Source organism: Pseudophryne corroboree, chromosome 9, assembly GCF_028390025.1.
Source record: "Pseudophryne corroboree isolate aPseCor3 chromosome 9, aPseCor3.hap2, whole genome shotgun sequence".
Lineage (NCBI taxonomy): Eukaryota > Metazoa > Chordata > Amphibia > Anura > Myobatrachidae > Pseudophryne > Pseudophryne corroboree.
The window spans coordinates 203,537,598-203,548,352 of NC_086452.1; the positions used below are offsets into that span (position 1 = coordinate 203,537,598).

The 10,755-nt window shown below is 43.2% G+C and overlaps 1 long non-coding RNA gene across 1 annotated transcript; it reads left to right on the forward strand.

Moving 5' to 3' along the window:
- Positions 1–5,164: 5,164 nt before the first annotated feature.
- On the forward strand, positions 5,165–9,828 carry LOC134956882 (uncharacterized). The gene is made up of 3 exons (XR_010186256.1): positions 5,165–5,525; positions 7,398–7,534; positions 7,657–9,828. It is a non-coding gene; the product is annotated as an uncharacterized LOC134956882 (long non-coding RNA).
- The last annotated feature ends 927 nt before the right edge of the window (positions 9,829–10,755 follow it).

Genomic DNA, 10,755 nt, shown 5'->3' on the forward strand with positions numbered 1-10,755 from the left:
GGGCCAGGTGTTTGTGTCGGCCACTTGTGTCGCTTAGGTTAGTCACACAGCTACCTCATTGCGCCTCTTTTTTTCTTTGCATCATGTGCTGTTTGGGGAGTGTTTTTTGGAAGTGCCATCCTGTCTGACACTGCTGTGCCACTCCTAGATGGGCCAGGTCTTTGTGTCGGCCACTTGGGTCGCTTAGCTTAGTCACACAGCTACCTCATTGTGCCTCTTTTTTTCTTTGCATCATGTGCTGTTTGGGGAGTGTTTTTTGGAAGTGCCATCCTGTCTGACACTGCAGTGCCACTCCTAGATGGGCCAGGTGTTTTTGTCGGCCACTTGGGTTGCTTAGCTTAGTCATCCAGCGACCTTGGTGCAAATTTTAGGACTAAAAATAATATTGTGAGGTGTGAGGTGTTCAGAATAGACTGAAAATTAGTGGAAATTATGGTTATTGAGGTTAATAATACTATGGGATCAAAATGACCCCCAAATTCTATGATTTAAGCTGTTTTTGAGGGTTTTTGTAAAAAAAACTCCCGAATCCGACAAAAAAAATTCAGGGAGGTTTTGCCAAAACGCGTCCGAATCCAAAACACGGCCGCGGAACCGAATCCAAAACCAAAAGACAAAACCCGAAAAATGTCCGGTGCACATCACTAGTAAATACTGGCTGCTTTATTTTTACACTTCATTTTAGATTGCAGATTGAACTCACCACACCCAAATCTATCTCTCTCTGCACATGTTATATCTGCCCCCCCCCTGCAGTGCACATGGGCCCTCATTCCGAGTTGTTCGCTCGGTATTTTTCATCGCATCGCAGTGAAAATCCGCTTAGTACGCATGCGCAATGTTCGCACTGCGACTGCGCCAAGTAACTTTACTATGATGAAAGTAATTTTACTCACGGCTTTTTCTTCGCTCCGGCGATCGTAATGTGATTGACAGGAAATGGGTGTTACTGGGCGGAAACACGGCGTTTCAGGGGCGTGTGGCTGAAAACGCTACCGTTTCCGGAAAAAACGCAGGAGTGGCCGGGGAAACGGTGGGAGTGCCTGGGCGAACGCTGGGTGTGTTTGTGAGGTCAACCAGGAACGACAAGCACTGAACTGATCGCACAGGCAGAGTAAGTCTGGAGCTACTCTGAAACTGCTAAGTAGTTAGTAATCGCAATATTGCGAATACATCGGTCGCAATTTTAAGAAGCTAAGATTCACTCCCAGTAGGCGGCGGCTTAGCGTGTGTAACTCTGCTAAATTCGCCTTGCGACCGATCAACTCGGAATGAGGGCCATGGGCCCTCATTCCGAGTTGTTCGCTCGGTATTTTTCATCGCATCGCAGTGAAAATCCGCTTAGTACGCATGCGCAATGTTCGCACTGCGACTGCGCCAAGTAACTTTACTATGATGAAAGTATTTTTACTCACGGCTTTTTCTTCGCTCCGGCGATCGTAATGTGATTGACAGGAAATGGGTGTTACTGGGCGGAAACACGGCGTTTCAGGGGCGTGTGGCTGAAAACGCTACCGTTTCCGGAAAAAACGCAGGAGTGGCCGGGGAAACGGTGGGAGTGCCTGGGCGAACGCTGGGTGTGTTTGTGACGTCAACCAGGAACGACAAGCACTGAAATGATCGCACAGGCAGAGTAAGTCTGGAGCTACTCTGAAACTGCTAAGTAGTTAGTAATCGCAATATTGCGAATACATCGGTCGCAATTTTAAGAAGCTAAGATTCACTCCCAGTAGGCGGCGGCTTAGCGTGTGTAACTCTGCTAAATTCGCCTTGCGACCGATCAACTCGGAATGAGGGCCATGGTTTTGCCCAACTGCTAAAAAATTTCCTGCTGCGATCAACTTGGAATTACCCCCCCATGTGCACTGTAGGTGGGGCAGATATCACATGTGCAGACAGAGTTTGATTTAAGTGCATTGTGTTTAAACTGAAATCTAAATTGCAGTGTAATAATAAAGCAGCCAGTATTTATCCTGCACAAAAACAAATAACCCACCCAAATCTAACTCTCTCTGCACATGTGATATCTGCCGCACCTACAGTGCACATGGGGGGTAATTCCAAGTTGATCGCAGCAGGAAATTTTAAACGGTTGAGGTTACTTGTGGTCAACCGCTGACCACAAAGTTCCCACCATTGGATACAATGGAGCGCCTATGTGCTACATTGTATCTCGAGTGCGCCGCCTGACAGCTCAGATGCGCACAGCCAATCAGGAGAGTGCCATGACGTGGCGCCCCCTGATTGGCTAAAGGGACCCTCTTTGACAGCAGTCACGGGGGGTCCCGGCAGTCGGGGAAAGGGGTCCCATGTGTAAACATGGGACCCCTTTCAGTGCGTGGATCGTGTTTGTCGTTTTTTTTTATTTTGCCAAGTACGTGGATTACAAACTAAGAAGAGGACAGATCTACCCTGGATTGTTGTGAGTATAATTTTATTTACAGGTACCCCGTGGAATCTACATGGAGAAGGGGACCGAGCCTACGTGTCAACATAGGTAAGTATGTGTGTATGTCGGTGTGCATGTATGTAATAAAGTTATACTGTCACGATGTGTGTACTGTTTTTATTTGGGTATTTTTTTGTAGTAGAACTACAGGTACCAGTGGGCCCGTTTCCCCCCGCATGCTGGTACTTGTGGTTCTCCAAGTACCAGCTAGCGGGGGAGGATTACTGGGACTTGTAGTTCTGCTACAAAAAACAATATTCTTTTTTTTGACACTTGGCTATCAGCCTCCCATCCGCCACCCTTGGATGGGTGGCACAGCCTCGGGTTTCACCCGCTGGCCCTTGGGTGGCTGGAGGGGTGGACCCCTTGATTTAAGGGGTCCCCACTCCTCCAGGGTACCCCGGCCAGAGGTGACTAGTAAGTGATTTAATGCCAGGGCCGCAGGGACCTATATAAAAGTGTCCCCCGGCTGTGGCATTATCTCTCTGACTAGTGGAGCCCGGTGCTGGTGTTAAAAATACGGGGGACCCCTACATGTTTTGTCCCCCGTATTTTCGGCACCAGGACCGGACGCAGAGCCCGGTGCTGGTTGTTAAAATACGGGGTATCCCCTGTCATTTTTCCCCCTGTGTTTTTACAACCAGGAAAGGCTCAAAAAGCTCGAGGCTGGTTATGCTTAGGAGGGGGGCCCCCACGCAATTTTTTTCTGTTTTTTTTTAACACTTTTGTGCCATCCATGAAGTCGAATCCAGGACGCACACTATCGTCAATTGGTCTGTTTTTCGACAGCGGGACTGTCGAATCCGTTTTTTATTGAATATGTCAAATTCGGGTCCTGGCGGCCGGGATTCGACTGTCGAATTGTGTTGAATCCAAAAACTTTCGAATTCCAGACGGAATTTGACCGCAATTGCATATACCTCTAAGACAGTAGAGCAATTTAAACATGCATGGGATAGTCATAAGAATACCCTTACAAAGAAATAAGGATTAAATAAGATTTTAGGTAACAATATGGTCAGAAAAGAGACAAACTAGAGGGTACAAGTGATTCTTATCTGCTGTCAAATTCTATGTTTTTATGTTTCAGCCCAAAGCTCCTAATATAGGGCAGCAGGATTAACTTGTTTTTGGTGCAGTGCACGCTGGTATCCGCAAACGTTTTTGTTGAAGTTGTAATTTTTGAGAACATAAAAGTGTACAACTTGTGTGTGCTGTACCCCACTGTGTTCACACAAATATAACCACTGTGACTCCACAGTGTGAGTTGTCAATTGTGAAAAAAGAAAAAGAAAAATGGTTTGTTTTTTCTGTACACCTTGGGGTATATTTCCTAAGCTACCTATTTTGACCGATTTGGTGTTTTTTGTTCAAAGTGTCATCTCGGGAATTTACTAAACTCAAATCTCGGCAGTGATGAGGGCATTCGTATTTTTTTTACGGCTGTGTAGTAAAAATACGAATGAATACACCATCGGTCAAACGCGGCTGTTAGGTATAGTACTCGGTCATTTACTATGCATTCGTATTTGAAATCTCTACCGTGAAAATGCATTTGCGGCCGTGAAAAAATACAAATCGTAAAAAAAGGCTACAAAAAGTAGACCTGCTTTTGAGAAGCGTGTTTACATGTGTTTCCAATTATACATTACTCACACCTGAATTTTTTGGCCTTTAAAAGGGACCCTAGCACATTTTTAACAACTCTCACTCTGAAATGGCTGCTGCGGTGTGTAGTACTGATTTCTTGTTTGCTGGGGGATACCTGAGACTGCTCCATGAGGCTACAATAAACCAGGGCCAAGAAACTGAACATGGTCAGCAGGTTGTACAGGTGCCGCGGAGGCTGCGCAGGCCTCGTTTTTTTAGGGGGCATTTAAACTTGAACGCATTGGCCGATGACCTGGTTATACAGATGTTCCGGCTAAATAGAAACAACATTTTCCGCCTGTATGACCTTGTCAAACTGGACCTAGACCCTGAGACAGCACACTCTCGCTCTGTCTCAGGCCTGCACAAACTCCTGGCTGTGTTGCACTTTATGGCTACTGGCAGCTTCCAGACTGTGACTGGCGATGTAATTGGTATCTCACAGCCCACCTTTTCAAAATATTTAATTCAGGTTAGTTAAAACATACATACACGTCTATGTCTAAGTGGTGCTTCTGTTATGTAATATAACACAGTATTGTATTGATTACAGGTCATGACACTCACCTTATATTTTGTAATGTCCACTCAGGTTTTGGATGTCTTGGATCCCCACATAGATGCCTCTATCTGCTTCCCTACCCAGGAGTTGCAGTGGCATGCAGTCAGGGTAGCTTTCTATGAGCTTGCTGGCATGCCCAATGTGCTGGGTGCCATAGATTGCACACACGTTGAGCTGAGACCACCTAGGGGCAGGCAATATATTTATACCAATAGACATCTGGGCCAATCCACTAATGTCCAGGTGGTTTGTGATGCAAATCTAAAAATTATGAGTGTTGTTGCGGGTTACCCTGGCGGCTGCCCATGACTCCTTCATCCTCAGTCAGTCATCCCTCTTTGATAAGTTTGAGGCCGGACAAATGCCTGATGGCTGGCTGCTGGGTATGTCCCAAGTGTGTTGTGTGTATGTGTGGTAACTTCTACCTCCTCAATTTTTTATGTTATTTCCCATAAACCACATGTCCTAATGTTGCCTATATCTGTCTTTCAGGTGATGGTGGTTATAGCTGCTACTCTTGGCTCCTTACTCCATTGTACCAACCTGATTCTCCTGCTTAACACAATTATAATAATGCACATAAGTCCACGCGGAATGTGATAGAAAGATGTTTTGGGGTGCTGAAATTTAGGTTTCGGTGTCTGGATAAGTCTGCAGGGCTTTTGTTGTATAGTCCCTCAAAGGTGACTAGGATTGTGTTCTGCTGCTGTTTTCTTCATAACATGTGTTTGCGGCAACATCTGCCACATGTTGTTGATGAACAAAACAGTCAGCAAGTAGGTGAGTTAGAAACATCTGGCGACAGTGTGAGTACAGATGTAGGGAGGCAGGTAAGGCAAGAAGTGATTATGCGTTATTTTAACGGTAAGTATTATTTAGTCATAAATAACCTTGCCTAACCACTATTATAAAATGTTTTATAGGTGTGAATTCTGTTTGTGTTGCGTTATTGTTTGTTATTTCTCATGTTGTTTACAGTTAGGCAATAAAATGTATAACTTACACTGTCACTCATTAGCAAACGAAACAATACACATATTGCGTGTGATTAATTTATTACCTTAAACACAGGCATTTTTAGTGAATCAATTACGAAAACATTATTTTTAAAGTAATATTGTACTTGTTGCTGCAGCCTTCATCATTTTTTTTTTGTGTGTGCTGGGTGCAGAGGATTGGGATGGTTCGTGGGTCCTGGTTCTGCTGGAGCATCTAACTGGGGAGGTAACTGGGGTCTGGCTTGGTGTGGTTGTTCCTGAGCTTGAGCTTAGTTGGTGGGATGCCAACACATTAAGGCTTTGGCTCAGGTTGTTTAGGCTTGCAGTGAGTTGTGTATTAGCGGCAGTGTTTGCAATAATTTGGGAGAGATTTTAGTTTATCAGTTGGTTGTGTTGGATAATTTGTATGAGGGCTTGCTGCTGCCGCTGTTGATCATCCATGATTCGTTGTAAATTGGCTTGCATTTGGCTGTTATCTGCCCTCATCTGCTCCATTGAATTTGCAATTCTGCCAACTTGAACTATCAGTCTGCCTGAGTTCCGACTGAGTCTAGGCAGATGATGGGGCAGACTGGCAAGGTATTGGGTGTGGGTGTTCAGACAGGCATAGTGTTGCGCCTGTTGTGTGGCCCAACTGCTCCAAAACTCTGGGGCCATTTGTGGCTGGGGTGGTGTTGGGCTCAATTGGGGGATGTGGGATGTTTGGGGTGGTTGGGTTATGTCCTGCGGCGTGGTTGGCTGGTTTGGATCTATCGCTTGCAGGTGTAGTGTGTACGAATCCTGCAAGTCAATTTCCTGCTAGGCATCCTAGGGCATGATGGGTGGTACTGTATGGGGTTGAAGACAGCCACTATTTAGTAAATATTTTGCATTGGTCTTTTTATAGGTTTACGTCAACATGCATTACTTCTTAATATTCATGTTGGAAATGTTAAATAGATTGTGGCCTAAACTTAACAATGTAGCTCACCTTTTTGTAGAAATATGTGGCGTCTAACGTTCCCTACTCAGTTGAAAAATGTTTCTGGGAATTGTTGGACTCTCAGCCATAATTAATGTACTAACACGAAGAACTCTAACAAATACAAATTACTACATTTACATATTGTGTATGAAGCTTCCTTTTGTAAAACACACACAATACAATAAATGTGTTGAGCAATACACTCATACATTGTTCAAGGCAGTCAGTGGTCTGCCCAAAACTTTAACAAATATAGTGCAAATAATTGAAAATTAAAAATATGGTTGAAAATGTCTTAAGGTGGCCTATGTCTAGAACTGGTGATGTTGGGCATGCAAAACAATTGGATTAGACTTAACATTTATGTAGCTGTTTCGAGAAAAAAATAAAAAATTGGTTGCTATGGCCAACATCACATCTGAAAATTAAAACAAATAACTAACGTTACCCCCATGTGCTTGCTGTTGGTGATTATTACAAGGATGACTGTTTATTTGTAACACATTTATTTTGGCTGTGCACAAACAGTGGGGCAGATGTATTAACCTGGAGAAGGCATAAGGAAGTGAAAAACCAGTGATATGTGCAAGGTGATAAAGGCACCAGCCAAACAGCTCCAATATGTAAATTAACAGTTAGGATCTGTTTGGCTGCTGCCTTTATCACCTTGCACATATCACTGGTTTATCACTTCCTTATGCCTTCTCCAGGTTAATACATCTACCCCAACGTTTTTAAACTTATTTACAATTAATTGTTATGTTTACTCACCAGACAGCTGAGGGGATTGTGGATCCTCGCTTTGTGGACTGGCCAAAATGGCTTGTGGTGGCAGGGATGACACTGTAGAGATGCGCCGTTGTGGTGGTGAGGATGCTGCTGGAGATTCAGCCTCAAGCCGGCGTCTCTTGGTAGGCATCTTATGGAGACTATCCAAGCCCTGTGATGGTCGTCTTAGTGGAGGGGTGTTTGATGAAGAAGGACCTATGTGATAAGATAAACATTAACATTCTGCTTTTCTATGTTTTTTCAGAATATGTGTATACACTAAATTCTTACCTGCATCGCCAGCATCTGCATCTCTTGGCAGTGTGGGTTGTGGCCTGGCTGTGCTGCGTCTCTTAAGTACTGTAGAAATATGAAGATTGTCCTTATGAACATTCTATTATGTTTATATGTTTATGCAAAATCCTTATTGTGATGGAAACATATGAGGAACCTGATGAGAAGTGAACCAAACTATGCTTATGCTTTTCTGCCTGACTTCATTGGGTGTGTATAGTTAAATTATGAAACCATTACACCAACCAATCCATACACAAAGGTGCAGAAATAACAATATTATACTACTTAAAACCCAACCGTGGTAGCTTAACACAACCAGAATATTGCTCTGTATTTCACATTTTTTTGCTGCTAACAACCAAACACTAACCCCAAATATATGTGCAAAATTGTAAGCATAAAATTCAAATATGCATAAAAAAATCACATCAACCATACAAAGGACAACCCAGAACAACACACAATAACCATAAGTCCATTTAAAAAATGTTTAAATATTTTTTGGCAAAACACATGACTCACACTTCATTTAAAGACACCAACAACAATTTTCTTTTGTATTAAAAAAACAGAAAAAGCCCAAGGCCACCTGCTACATTGACAATACAAAGGATTAAACATAACTATTTGTGATTAAAACTACATCACCAACACATTAGAAGAATGAACCAACTTACAATCACAATTAGCTAGAAGACATTTCAGACAACTAAGGACAAAGCACAGATGTTGTAATTATAAATAAACAACAAATTTAAACTCACCATCCTGCCTTGGGCGATCCGAATCCCGGACATGAGTCGCACCAACCACTTCTGGCGGAATAAGAGTACGCACAGGCTCCTCCCAATCCTGATATAACGCTCGGAAGGGGTGTCCACCCCCTGTTTGGCGGGCTGATTTAGCCTCCTTAAACATCTTAGCCTTGACACGGCGCTTGATGTCGTAGAATCGCTTACGACACGTGTCCTCGGTCCTTCTCACCACACCCTCACTATTAACTGCCGCAACGACCTTCCCCCACAGAACACTCTTCCTGCGTGAAGAAACCTTTGCAGCATCATGGCCAAACAGCTGTCGATGATGCCTCATCAGCTCCCGCACCAATGCCATATTCTCTGCGTAGCTGAATTTGACATTGCGGCCCGTCTTTGTAGTGGTGCGTGGCTGCGGAGCCACAGCACCATCACTGTCAAAATCAGTCGAGGCCGCAGCAGCAACCTCCCCCTCCTCCTCACTAACCTCCTCCACCTCACTCACCTCCTCCCTCTCACTCACCTCCTCCACCTCACTCACCTCCTCCCTCTCACTCACCTCCTCCACCACACTCACCTCTGACTGGGAGATATTCAGGACAAACAACAAATAACACTGAGAAAAAAAACAGTAAACACACTCCTCCACTACCACTACACACCACACACCAAACACACACACACACACACACACACACACACACACACACACACACACACACACACACTCACTCACAAACAATGACAATAGACGTTAAAAAAAAAACTTAGACAAAATACTAGACAGACTTTTAAATAGCTACACAACAAGTATGACAAGACTACTTACACACACAGTACAGCACTCAACAATCGCAAAGAACCTCCTCAAAACCGCCAAAAACTCCTATCAACTCACCAACTCCAAACACACCTTCCTCTCACCTCTCCACTAGCTAAACCAACAAGGTTCGGACGGTTTGGGGCGGTTTTATAGTAATGAGCACAGACACTCCTCCATCACGAAATCAAACCAATCACGGACGAGTGACAAAAACGAAACTTAGAAAAAAACCGCGTCCGGGACCGGAAAAACACTGCTGTAACCGAAAAATGACGCAGTCGGAAAAAAAAACAGAGAACACGGCCGCAAATCCACAAAATCGGCCGCATTCTACCTTGGAAAAACAAGAATGACATCGACATCGAAAAATGGAAATAATCAAAACACGACAGCATAGTAAATGAGGCGTAATAAATTCAAAAAGTTCCAAATTCACACATTCAATGTCATTCGTGTTTAAACTTTAATCTCATTCTGAAAAATACGAATTTTAGTAAATATACCCCCTTGTGTGTGCTGTAGGTGCTGTGCTCCACTGCATTTACATAAATATAAGCACTGTCACTCCGTAGTTTAAGTTGTCATTTGTAAAAAAAAAAAAAACCACTGTACAACTTGTGAACAAAGTTTAAAACATTTGTTTGTTTTGTACAACTTGTGTGTGTTAATCAATATGGATCATGATCAGTCGAGAGAAGAGCACTGTCACTCCGTAGTGTAAGTTGCCATTTGTAAGAAAAAAAAAATGGGACTCAATGGTATAGAGAGTTTAAGTCAGGACATCTGAAATCAAAACAGTAATATTTAGCATTTTATATTGGTAAAGAAAAACATGTCTAATAAAGAGAAAGTTTACTGCAGAAAAAAAATAAAATTGCCAATATGCCATTCATCACACACAGTGGCAAGGAAATGCTCACCATGAGTGCTGTATGAGCCTGATCTTTCTGATAATGCACTTGTAGAGAAGCCTCCTTCGACTTCTACCATTTCTGCACCATCTGCAAGTGTGGGGATGAGCAGTACACAATAGAAATTGAAGATGCTAGTGTGGAAGTGGAACATGAGGCGATATTTGTGTACTCTCTGACACTAGTGAGAATTATTAGGATGAGAATGTAGATGATGTTTCTTGTGTAAGACAGCCACCAGTCACAGCAGTGCTTGCCTGTGATAAAAAAGAAAGCAATTGTGATGTCTAGGCATAAGACCAAAAAAGTCACCTCTTATATGTGGGATTATTTGTACCCAAATCCTGACAATGGATGTGAAGGCACCTGCTTCATTTGTGAGGCCAAAGTTAATAGAGGTATGGATGTTAACCATTTCAGCACCTCCTCCATGTTACATTATTTGCTTGAGTTCATGACAATTATTTTACAAAATTATAATAATTTCTAAAAAAAATAACAAGCAGTTCAGTATCAGCTAAGAGCAGTTTTGACTAGCCTATGCAATCTCCACTGCCAACATCCTTATCATCAACCTC